The sequence below is a fragment of the Camelus bactrianus genome, chromosome 5, assembly GCF_048773025.1.
Source record: "Camelus bactrianus isolate YW-2024 breed Bactrian camel chromosome 5, ASM4877302v1, whole genome shotgun sequence".
Lineage (NCBI taxonomy): Eukaryota > Metazoa > Chordata > Mammalia > Artiodactyla > Camelidae > Camelus > Camelus bactrianus.
In genome coordinates this window covers 49,512,782-49,525,118 of record NC_133543.1, presented here as the reverse complement: position 1 = coordinate 49,525,118, position 12,337 = coordinate 49,512,782, and positions in this window count along the sequence as shown.

Genomic DNA, 12,337 nt, shown 5'->3' with positions numbered 1-12,337 from the left:
ATGAAATATAAATCCTACACATGACAACTCAAAACTTTACTGCCAATACTTTTTTAAAGATCCCTTTAGATACAACTCAGCACCTAGATTTTCCTAGTAGTCTAATGCAAAACAATTTTATCACAATGTAAAAAAATTTAAACTTAAAAAAATCCATAGTACATGAGAGAAACCATTGGAGTACTAAAGCTATTATCTATAAGCAAGAATTAGATACATTTTTGCTAAAGTACTATCAAACAATTTCCTTTTTAAAACATGGATCATCAGTTCTCATGGTATTGCTATTACTCCTTCTAATGGGTTTAAATATTAAATAACAAAATAGCAGTTACCATTTTCTAGGGAAGAAAATGTATCAATAATTTTTAAAATTTTCAAACCGCTTTTCTCAATCCCTATTGACTGTAGAGCCATCCATGTCATTCCTATAGGTACATTTCCCCGTGTAGTCCTACGGTCCTACAGTCTCCTGTTCTACTCCCGTGCACACAGATAGCACATCCAGCCATGTTACTTAATTCATTTCACTTACTACTGTAATGGGCTAAACTGTGTGCCCCCTCCCCAATTCACATGTTGAAGCCTTAATGCTCAGCAGCTCAGAATGTGACTATATTTGGAGAAAGGCCTTTAAAGAAGTGGTTGAGTTAAAAGGTGGCCTTTAGCGTGGGCCTTCATTCAATCTGATTGGTGTGCTTATAAGAAGATGAAATTTTGTTTCACTGATAGGTACCAGACGTGTACATGCAGAGGGGTGACCATTCAAAAAGACAGCAGGAGGGCGGCCCTCTGCAAGCCAAGGAGAGAGATCTCAGAGTTAACCAAACATGCCGGCCAGTGGATTCTGGATTTCAGCCTCCAGAATTGTGAGAAGATGAAATTCTGTTGTTTAAGTCTCCCAGTCTGTGTGCTTTGTTATGCCAGCCCTAGCAAACTAATATGCTACATTTAGACTTAGAGAAATAAGGATACAACATGTCACTGAATCTATTAAAGTAAGTTCCTCAGTAGCTTTAACAACGATAGATTTATTTAACTCGCTGTGTCTCTACAGCCAGACAGAAATCTCCTTAGTAACTACTACTAAGGTGGTCTCTCAGCCACACTTATTGGATGAATCTAACAGAGCAACTATCAAAGTAGTTGTGCATCACAATCTTTGAATGAATTTTCCTCACCACGTTTTCTCTGCATTGGGTGTCAGGCTCCCATGTGACATAAGGTATGCAGGCCCTAGCTGCTGAGACAAAGCCACAGACAAAAGTTTTCCTAGCTAATTTTATAACCTCCTGATCAGAGTGAGATTCATTCTTGAAATTCTGACTTTTTCAAATATGTTCCCGCTGTAACTCTACCTGTATTCCAATCAACGTTATTAAATTCTGGCAGATTTTTAGGTCCTCAGATGAAATGAATATAAGCCCCATCTGGCCCTCGATAAGCCAGCACAAACTAAGGCACAAAGTCAGAAAGAACTCTCTAGCAGAAAGACCTAAAGCAAAAAACAATAAATTCATAAATAGCATTGACCCTCAAGGTCATTCTCTCTGTTTTATTTTATGTTACAATCAAATCCTTTTCTTTAATTCTAGATTCACCACTTAAGGCCATTCTTCACTTTGACTTTAGTTCCAGAATGATATAAAGACATGCTGAATTTTATCACTCTGGCCTATTATCTCTAAGCCTCAGATGTATGCTAAAATCTCCCCAACATTTCGTCCTCAGAATTCCTGAAATGGGTGCCATCACCCTCAGGAACAAGGGTATATCTCTTCCATCTTTCATCTTTTCCTCTTAGTGCCCTGGATAGGGCTAGGGATGGAGAAGGCATGCAGTAAGAAATGTTCTCAAAGTAAAAGACAGTCTCTTGAGCTTCTGTAGATCGTCTAATGTAAAGCACCTACCAATCCTTACTACATTATCAAAGAATTTGATAAATATATTAATTCAAAAAGAGGCCTTTTGCCCACAAATGCCACGAGTGGGCAGTCATGTGGTTGCAAGACTTGGGAGAGCTCAGCCACAGGACCTTGGGTCTCCCTGCAGCCAAAATCAGGTCCCTTCACAGGATGCTCTCTGGTACCTGTGCTCTGCCAGAGAGGCCAGTGAGCCTGGACAGCCAAGCCAACACTGTCACAGCCAAGTAAACACTGTCACCTATACTTCTGGGAAACACTGTTGCTATTAACTATGGGTAGACTGTCAGTCTTTCCTATGCCTGTTATGCTATTTCTCTGCAGAATGAGCCTGCTCCTCCTTGCCTCTCCCAGAAAGTGCAAATGGGTATGAAACTACTCAGCACACATACACCTTCCTGGTGTGACACTTGGTGCTGTGCTCTGTATGGTTTGTTAGATGTTATCATCCCCATTTTCTAGGTGGAGGAAATTAAGTACAATTATAGACCTGGTTCATAACCCCATTTTTGGTTGGATGCAAAATTTAAATTCCTATGTCCCAATTTTATTTAAAGAAAATCTTCCACATATATGTATGAACCATTATTTAATATTCTTGGAAGAAGACTCCTCAGGGAGGGGAAAAGTTGATTCAGGTCTTGTATGCATGTTTCCAAATTTCTTCAGTTTAACTGACCTAATTTAGAAGCTAGGCATGTATATGATTATTTTCCTGTTTGCTACTGACCTAACAGAGAGAATGCTGGGAAACTGAAAGAGGTGTTTTGAAGTTCACTGAAGTTCCCCATGTGCAAAAATAAAACACGCTGTTATTGGAGCTTTGAGTGGCAGTGCATATCATTACATCCCTTGGTTTCTCACCTCCTTAGAGACCATGTTCATCTAACTTGCTGTGATGCCTAAGAAAGCCTGTGGCATTTTATGCTCAGAGAGAATGGAACACAAATTTCCCCTTAGATGCAGATTTTCAGTGCTATGTACTCTTATTTTCATGCTGGCATCACATTTAGGCAGTTAATTTTCCATAAAAAAGCAGAAGTAGCACCTTCTTTTCCTTCTCAGTCAAGAATAAAATTCTGCAACTTGCTCCTCTTGCACTCATTTTCTTAAATAGATCCCTAAAGTATTTTATGATTATCTTTATTAGCTGGAAACTATATCCAGGCTTGAAATAATTCTAATGAAAAGAAAACTTCTATTAAAATATTCTAACTAGTTTCAATTGACCATATTACTGGCAATGGAAAATTCCCTGGTGGCTAAACCCTTTGTAGCTAATCTGATTTAACACATTTTAAAACTGATGTGCCATTTGAGACTTAGGTGTTAGCATGCAGAGTGTTTTCTTTTCCTATTCTTACGTTCACTTGTTATTTCATTTCCTCTTAACTTTTTGAAAACGAGATAACCTAATGATATTCCCTAGAGTTGCATGAGTGAGTTAAAAGCGAATTTCTGTATTCAAACTAATATACTAAAAAATTCAAAAGAGTAAAGTGAAAAAAATAATCATGTGGATGGTGATTTAACGATGCTCAGAGTGAATCATTTATGTTTCCTAAGGAGCACAAAGTTCTTGACAGTGAGAACATTCACGATTGTGTTGAGTTGGGGTGACATGGCGGAAAATGGCTGGAAGCTAGTCAGACCTGGGTTTAAATTTCAATGTCACCACTTTCCAGCTTAGTGAACTTGAGAAAATTATTTCATCTCTCTAAGCTTCCATTTCTTCATCTGTAAAATAGGATACTATTAATCTCTTTGAGGTGAATATGAAATATGACATTGGGTAAAGGAGACACTGAACACCTGGCAGCTACTCCATAGATACATCACTACATAATTTTAATAATCATCAATGAAGTACTAAGGAGGAAACTGAGTTTTCCACAGTCAAAGAGACACTTAAGAGAAGATTTCTTGAGGAGTGTATTTAATTTCTGGCTGTGAATTCTCTTATAGACACTAAATTGAATATTCAAATAAAATGTAATCCTCAGAAGGTATAAATATTTATATTCATGGGCTAATTATGCCATGTTGAGATTTCGCTAAGAAGAGAGCCTGAAATACATGCTCTTATGAAGCTTCTGGCTGTCCATGTTTTATAAAGGATAGAGTCTTCTAATTACAAAAAAAAAAAAAATGGGCTTTTATCTTTTTTCATCTCTTATGAGCTATGGGAACTTGATAGAAAATAAATTCCCTGTAACTCTTTTTCTTTACAATAAATTGAGGGCAATGATAACTTAGACTTGCTGTCGTGAAAATTAGAATAATTACTTAAAACAATGCCTATGAGATGACTTAAACACTTCAGAGGCAGCGTGTTCTCAAAGTTCGAATTGTTCTGAATCAAGAGGTAGAAATTTAGAGACTTGTGAAGGTATTACACACCCTGACAGAGTTATTTGCTGTTCCTAGGGAATACAACATTCAACCCCATGGAGGAACAGATGGTGAAGAAAGCTTGTTCAAGTCTTTCCCTCCGTGGGGACTGTGCTAGGAATAACACTGTAGAGCTCTAGGAAGCCAGATATGGCCCCAGAGAGAAGTTCATGGAGTGGCACTGAAGAAGTGCAGAAAGGACCTCATCTTGTCTAAAGCTTTTCCTGAGAGTTCTCGTTTCTGCATTACCAGACTACAGATGGTCAAAAAGTGTCAAGGGAAATCAGCCCCACCGTGACAGAGGTAAATCCTTTCAAAGGCTCAGTAAAAAGTGGAAAGCACACTTGCGCTCTGCGATGTCTTGTCTCTGAAACTAATTTTTATAAATCCCCGTGAACAACACAACGAGCGATTTTATATATAGTAGCACAGAAGGAGAGGCTCTAAGTGGATTATCCATATAACATTTTTACGATGCTGAAAGGGAAAGGGTGCTCTTATAGGCCAATTAGATCAGCACTTTGCATGCGTGACAGACTGATGTTTAACATTTGCAGCAATGAGGGAGAGAAGCAGAAGCAAAATTGTCCTATAAATAAACTGCTGAACTTCAGCATGTGCCATATTAAGAAATTTTCAATCTTGCAACTCTGAAATGGTGTGCTTTGAATTATAATTATTTCTGCACGATTGTGGGCATCATAAGTATAATCCATTTGTTCAATCAGCAAATATTATTAAGCACCTATCCAATGCCGAAATCTTTATCAAATACTGAACTTTTAGGAAGATGAAAAGTCAAGAACTTTGCTTTCAAGAGCTCCTGGTCTGGGAGAAGCACCTTTAAAGCACCTATAGGTGCAATGGTTCTCAAAGGTTGTGAGTCATGAGACTGGGCTCAAGTACTGAACTTTGCAAGTGATTCTCACATATTCCCTCTTCACTCTGTTTCATGGTGCTCCCCATAGTATTTTATTCTTGTTTCTCTGCATTTCAAAGTATTATCTTAATTAAAAAGGGATGCAAGGTCAACCAGTGCAGCAGAAAACCATGAGTTTTTTTTGAAGAGTGTGTCATTCCTAGGACCACCATCTATCACATGCATTTAGAAATGAGGCCACAGAGACTGCTCAGTCTCACATCAAAGAGTGGAAACAGTCATCAGTCAGTGGACGTTTTGCTCTCAAACCTGGCTATTTATGAAATCATGCTTGTCAATGGAGAACACCCAAGAAGCTACATTAAAGAAGGTGAATTTAACCACTAAAATTCTAAGAAGATCATTAAATTTACCTTAAAATATTGTCTCTGTCCGTGCACAGAAGGAACCTACAGAGAAAGAGCAGTGAATCTGTTTAACCCAATTAAAATATCATTCCATTTCAAAGAAATTGTCTCGCTTTCTCACTCAATTTTCATAGCTGGATGAACTGAAATAGGCATTATTTTTTTCTTCCAAATCTATGATCTTGCACCTGCAGTCCACCCTTGCTGCTTTTCTATAGACCAAGTGGCATCCTCCTCCTTAGTAAAGCTAATTCTCTCACCTGTGCCCCTAAAACCACATCTTCTGCCACGGTTCTCATTTCTGGATGTTGCTAGAACCCCACTCTGCACTAATTAATTCAGAATTCCTCAATGTGGAGACAAGATTTAAATATTATCAAAATATTTTCCAACAGATTCCAAAGTGCAGTCAAGGTGAGAACAATGTCTTCTTGGACATCTTGACTCTACAGTTACCCAGTGTCTCTAGTGTACCTTTGTCAGAAAATTTATCTAAAATTTGATAATAAGGCTAAAAAAGTGGATGGTACATTTCAGTATCATGTTGGAGCTAAGGCCACATAATGATTGTCTTGGGGAATGTACTTAATTGACCTCATATGTTTATGACTGAGCAGAAGTCCAAATTCCGAGACTTAGAGAAGACACATCTTAATGTGTATATTTTTGTTCAATAGAGATGCAAATAGATTCTGACTGGTAGAACTGACTTATGGCCTATTGGATGTGAACGAGTTGTACATCTAGTCTAGTAATCTTATCCTAACATCTTTGTTAGATTGTCTAGAAAAATCTAAGCTTCTCAGATGCTGCAGGAATGGGTCCTAATATTACACTGCTTCCTTCATTAACTAATGAGTTATATAAAATCTTTGACTTCATAATTCCATTTGCCTGTTATGATTTTATCTTTTGAAAATTATATTTTAAATACTTTTAACTTTTTCCCAGTTATTAGATTCCTCCCAAAGAACATTCCAAGATGCCAGTGTTTATCTAATATTAAAAATAAAATAACAAAAAAACCCCTAAATTCTCTCCCAGTTCCCTTTTAGGGGCTCCTTATCTTCCTCCTCATCTTCAAAGACCCTTGTTAGAATTGTCTGCTGCCACTACCTCCACTTTATTACTTCTCTCCTCAACCCATCCCAATCCAGCTTCTGCTTCCACTGACTCACTGCATTGATCTTGCCATGCTGTTGATCTCATCCATATCCTCCTGGTTACTTAAATCAATGGACATGTCTCAGTCTTTAACTCAGTTAACACTTTCGGCTCCATTCTCCCCTTGAAATCATCTCCTTCCCTGGGCTTCAAGGATACTGCAGTCTTTTGATTTTCCTCCTATTTCTCTGGCCACTCTTTGTCTTATTTCTTTTTCTACCATATTCTGTCATAGCTCTCTTCTCTCTCTTTCTCTCTCTCTATTTTTCTAGGTAATCTCATTCTTCATGATTTCCAACTACATAGTTTTAACTCCCCACAGACCTTGAAGACATCAGAAGAATAAAAAAGAAATACTATTGTGTTCATCCCTCTACACATAATACGACAGTTTAGATGAAAAGGACTAATTCCTTGAAGTGCAGTAAATATCAAAACTTACCCAACATAAAACAGGTAATTTTCATAGCCCATAACTATTAAAGAAACTGAATTTGTAATTTTAAAACTTTCAAAAAAAGAAATACCCAAACACAAAATGATTTCACTGGACAAGTCTACCACATCCTTCAAGATGAATTAGAGAAAATTGTATAGAATCTCTTCCAGAAAGAACAGGGAACACCTCTCAATTGATTTTATGAGATCAGCATTGCACTGATAGCAAAACCAAACATAGTGCCAAAACAAAATAAAACAAAACATAACAACTCCAGACCAATATCCTTCATGTATATAGGCACAAAAGTTCTTAACAAAATGTTAACAGAATTCATCATATATGAAAGAATTTTACACTATGAACAATTACAGGGATGCAAGACTGGTTTAATATTTTAAAATCAATCCACAAAATCCACCATATTAATAGGCAGAAGAAGAAAAATCTCAGGATCACATAATGCAGAAAATTTTTGACAAAATTAAGCACCAATTTATGATTTAAAAAACACTCTGAAAAATAGAAACAGAGGGGAAATTCCTCAACTTGATAAAAGCATGTACAAAACACGTAGAGCTAACATGATACTTAATGGAGAAGACTGAATGTTTTTCCTTCCGAGACTGGGAACAAAGCAAGAATGTCCACTCTCACCACTCTGGCTAAGTATAGTACTTGAAGCTATAGCTAGTGCAATAGGCAAAAAAAAAAAAAAAAGGAAACAGAAGCATATAGGTTGGAAAGGAAGAATTAGAACTATTCTTATTTGGAGATGACATGATTGTCTACGTAGATTAACCTGGGTCATCTACAAAAAACTTCCTAGAATTAAAAAGCAAATTGATCAAAATTACAAGACACAAGACGTATATACAGAAATAATTGAAATTCTTTATACTAGCAATGAATACTTGCACACTGAAATTAAAAATACAGTAAGATTTATAATTATTCAAAAATAAAATATTTAGGCATAAGTATAACAAGACATGCACAGGACTTAGATACTAAAATCTAAAAAACACTGATGAAATAAATAAAAGAAGATAAACATAAATGAAGCGGTATGTTGTGTCAGGGATTAAAAGATTTATCAAAGATGCCAATTCCACTCAAATTGATATGTAGGTTAAACAAATTCCTGTAAAAATAACAGCAAAATTTTGTAGACATAGGCAAGATTATTCTAAAATATATATAGACGTCAAAGAAACTAGAATAGCTAAAACAGTTGTGTGAAAAAAGCATATAGTAGGAGGAGACAATCAATTTGATTTTAAAAAGTGTTATATAGCTACAGTAATCAAGATTGTATGATATTAGCAGACAAATACATAGATTTATGGAACAGAATATAGAACATAAAATAAGACCCATGCAAATATGCTCTACTGATTTTTGACAAAGGTGCAAAAGCTATTCAATGGAGGAAGCATGGCTTTTTAGGCTTTTCAACAATTTCTGGAGCAACTGGACATCCATAGGCAACAACAAACAAACAATAAAAAAAACCACAAGGTAAATCTCACCTCTTACATAAAAAATAAATCCAAATGGATCATGAACTTAAATGTTAAAAGTAAAACTAGGAAACTTTTACGAAATAAACATAGGGGAAATTATTCAGGATCTAGAGCTAGGCAAAGAGATCTTAGACTTGCTATAAAAATAATGATCTGCAAAAGGAATACTGATACATTAGACTATATCAACATTGAAAATTTTTGCTCAGCTAAAGATCTTGTTAAGAGGGTGAAAAGACAAGCAACAAACTGGGAGAAAGTATTTGCAAATCACATATATGGCAAGTGATTGTTATCTAGAATATATTAAAGGACTTTCAAAACTCAACAGGAAAAACAAAACAAAATTTAATTAGAAAGTGGGTAAAAGTCTTGAAGAGCCATTTTGTCTCAGAAGCACACGAAGAGATGTTTAACATCATTAGCCATCAGGGAAATGCAAACCAAAATTCAGTAAGATAGAACAACACACCTATTAGTATAGCAAAAATAAAAGCAACATCAAAAATGCGGGCAAGGATATGGATAAACTGGATCTCTTATACTTTGTTGGTGGGGATGTAAAATGCTATAGCCATTCTAGAAAACAGTTTGGCAGTTTTTAAAAAAGCTGTACATGAAACTATCATACAACTCAGCAATTGCACTTTGGGGAATTTATCTCAGAAAAATTAAAATTCATGATCACACAAGAACCTGTACATGAGTGTTCATAACAGCTTTATTTGTAATAACCCCAAACTGCAATCAACACATGTCCTTCAGTGTGGAATAAACAAACTGGTGCACCATGGAATACTTTTCAGCAATAAAATGAAACAAACTATTTACAATTATACCCAACAACTTAGATGAATCACCAGAAAATTAGACTGAATGAAAAAAGCCAATTCTAGAAGGTTTTAGAAAGGAATACGAAGGATCTGTGTGGTAATGGAAATATTCTGTATTTTGTATCACTGTGAATATCCTAGTTGTAATACTGTGCTAGAGTTTTGTAAGACATTACCATTGTGGGAAACTGGGTTAAGGGTACAGAGGATCACTATTATTTCTACAATTATCTAAAAATAAAGCTTGATTTAAAAAAAATGACTTACTAACTCATTTGGGAATTAGTTATAAATGACAAGTAGATTTTGCCATTCAAACATATTAACACAACACTTAATTCACAGATCAATTTAGCAGAAAAATTGTGTTGAGGAACTTGGTTTCATTTTTATTAAACATTTATATTGGATGATTTCACTATCTGGACTAGTGGCTCAGATGAGCTAAAAGGTACGTACAGAATAAGGATGATTGAACGTTACAAAGATATTGTGAGTGATCAAGAAAGCAAATTGAAAGTAGCTTTGATGATATAAATTCATCATGATTATGTCTGTGGGTCAACCAATTTGAATCACATATATCTAACACTACTAATGATGGCAAAAATTCAATTTCACGTGGGAAGAAATAAATTAAACAACACTAAAATAAAGCTACAAAAACATAATATTTACCCAGAGGTTACTTATTTGGCACTACAACCATTAAGAATTCAGAAGGACACATAAAAACAAGTAAATATTTCTAAGAAGCCCAGAAATGTTTAAGTTCACACAATGAAGCTCGAGCATTTGGTTCCAGTCATTACTCATTTAATTTTATTTCAGAAAAAAATTAAAATTGCTCGGTTATTTGATGTGTTAGAAGTGGAAAATTAGAATCTGTGAGAATATATAAATGTAAATTGAGAACATTCTGTAAGGATAGTGGTTATTTTGGGGGAAGGAATCAAATTGTTATGTAGGGTCAGTGATAGTGTGAAGGGGAAATTATAATTTTTATTCTGTATGCACTGGTGTTTTTGAACTTTTTACCAGTATGCATTTCTTTATTTACTAATTTTAAAAAGAATAAAATGGAAAATAAAAATAAGACATGAAAAATACTCGGATAAATTCTACTGCAAGAAGTAAGATAACTATTCCAACCAAGTAAAAATACTAAAACCTTTCATGAGAAAAACCAAGAGAATAAAAGACAATAATTTCTTGTTAAGGAGAATTAATCACAGAAGAACCGTCAGCTCATATCAACTGGTGTGCTGGTAGCTTAGTTTTTGTTCTCATACAAAACCCAAGTGAACACTTTGTAAGAGAAATTCTAAAGGAGCCCTAACAGTAACAATAACGCACAAGACTTCACTGAGGGAGTCACCTGACTCCTTTTTTCCAACTGGAGGATACAGATTAGGGCAGAAAAACAATCACTCGTGCTGGTAATAATGCAGTAACTTAATAGAGTCTAGTGATAAGAGTAGCTACATTTAAAATTAGCTGCAGTTTGGCCTTGGCACTTTACCATTATTTTTTCTATAAAGAGAAGTCATAAGCATGGGTTGTTACAAAGCTGGGCATGGACATAATTAGTGTTTGGTTCCATTTAGCTAAAGTGTTTTCTGACAAATGAATTTCTGTATTTCCTTAGGAATAACTACTTTATGAAATGTTTCTGTAGAACCCAAAATATAAAGAGTAATCTGTTTTTCTGCTCTATAATAACATCTGGTCAAATAACAGCTTTCTTGTAGCCCAGAGCATTGCTGCAATATTGACTAAGTCTGTTTGCTGACTTTAGGCAACATAAATTCCTGGAAGCAAAGACAACTTCCTAAATCTCGAGATTTGTTGGAAAAGCCTGTTTGGGTAGGAAACAGAGAAAGATTTTACTGTGCAAGTCCAGAAGAGGCCAATCTCAAAGAGCGACAACAAATAAAAAAATGCTACAGCAAGCTTTATCTGTAATAGATCATTATCCTTTTCAAATATCATAGCTGATGATTTTCAATTTGGAAAAGAAAAAGGCCAGTCCTCCAAGAACTGTACCAAAACAGGACACAATTCTTTCTTTGAAAATAATAATAATAAAAAGTTAATCTGGTAGATTGCTGTGGGCAAAATCCAAAGGGTTATTCTTTTTTATTTACAGCAATTAATCTTCTGACAGGCCAGTTATAGAAAAGTTATATTTTAATAAAATGGCCAGGAGATGAAGAATAAGACCTGAGTCTCAAAGGGAAAAGTTTTTCATTTGGAAACCAAACAGTGCTAGAACAAAAAATTTGCTACCAACAAAGTCTGCTATATTCTGCAGAGAAATAGGAAGTCTGGTGAAGAAATGTGACATTGAACTTGTAAGACTACATTCAAAAGCAGAGGAGGTGAGCAATGAAAACTCTGGTGATGGTGTCTTCAGCTTTTTGACCTTTCTGAAGATTGTTCTTTTATGGAGAGTAACATAAAAGATTATGCTACACTTTTTATTCTGCCTAAAAACATTGGTATTGTCACCATTTTACATGCTAGAATTTCAATGAACCTCTTCATAACAATAAATTTAGATTAATGATAGAGTAAGTGTAGTTTTCACACATTGCATGTTTTCAAGCTTTAACTATTATTTGTAGTTGTCTTGAAGCTAATTGCTTCTCTACAGTGTTTATTTGTATGTTAAGTTGTTTACATGAATGCCAATATGCATACTTTTGCCATTATTTTTAACAAAAAGCCGGTCACAAATGGCCATGTTAAGGTATATAAAGAGAATGGACAAAC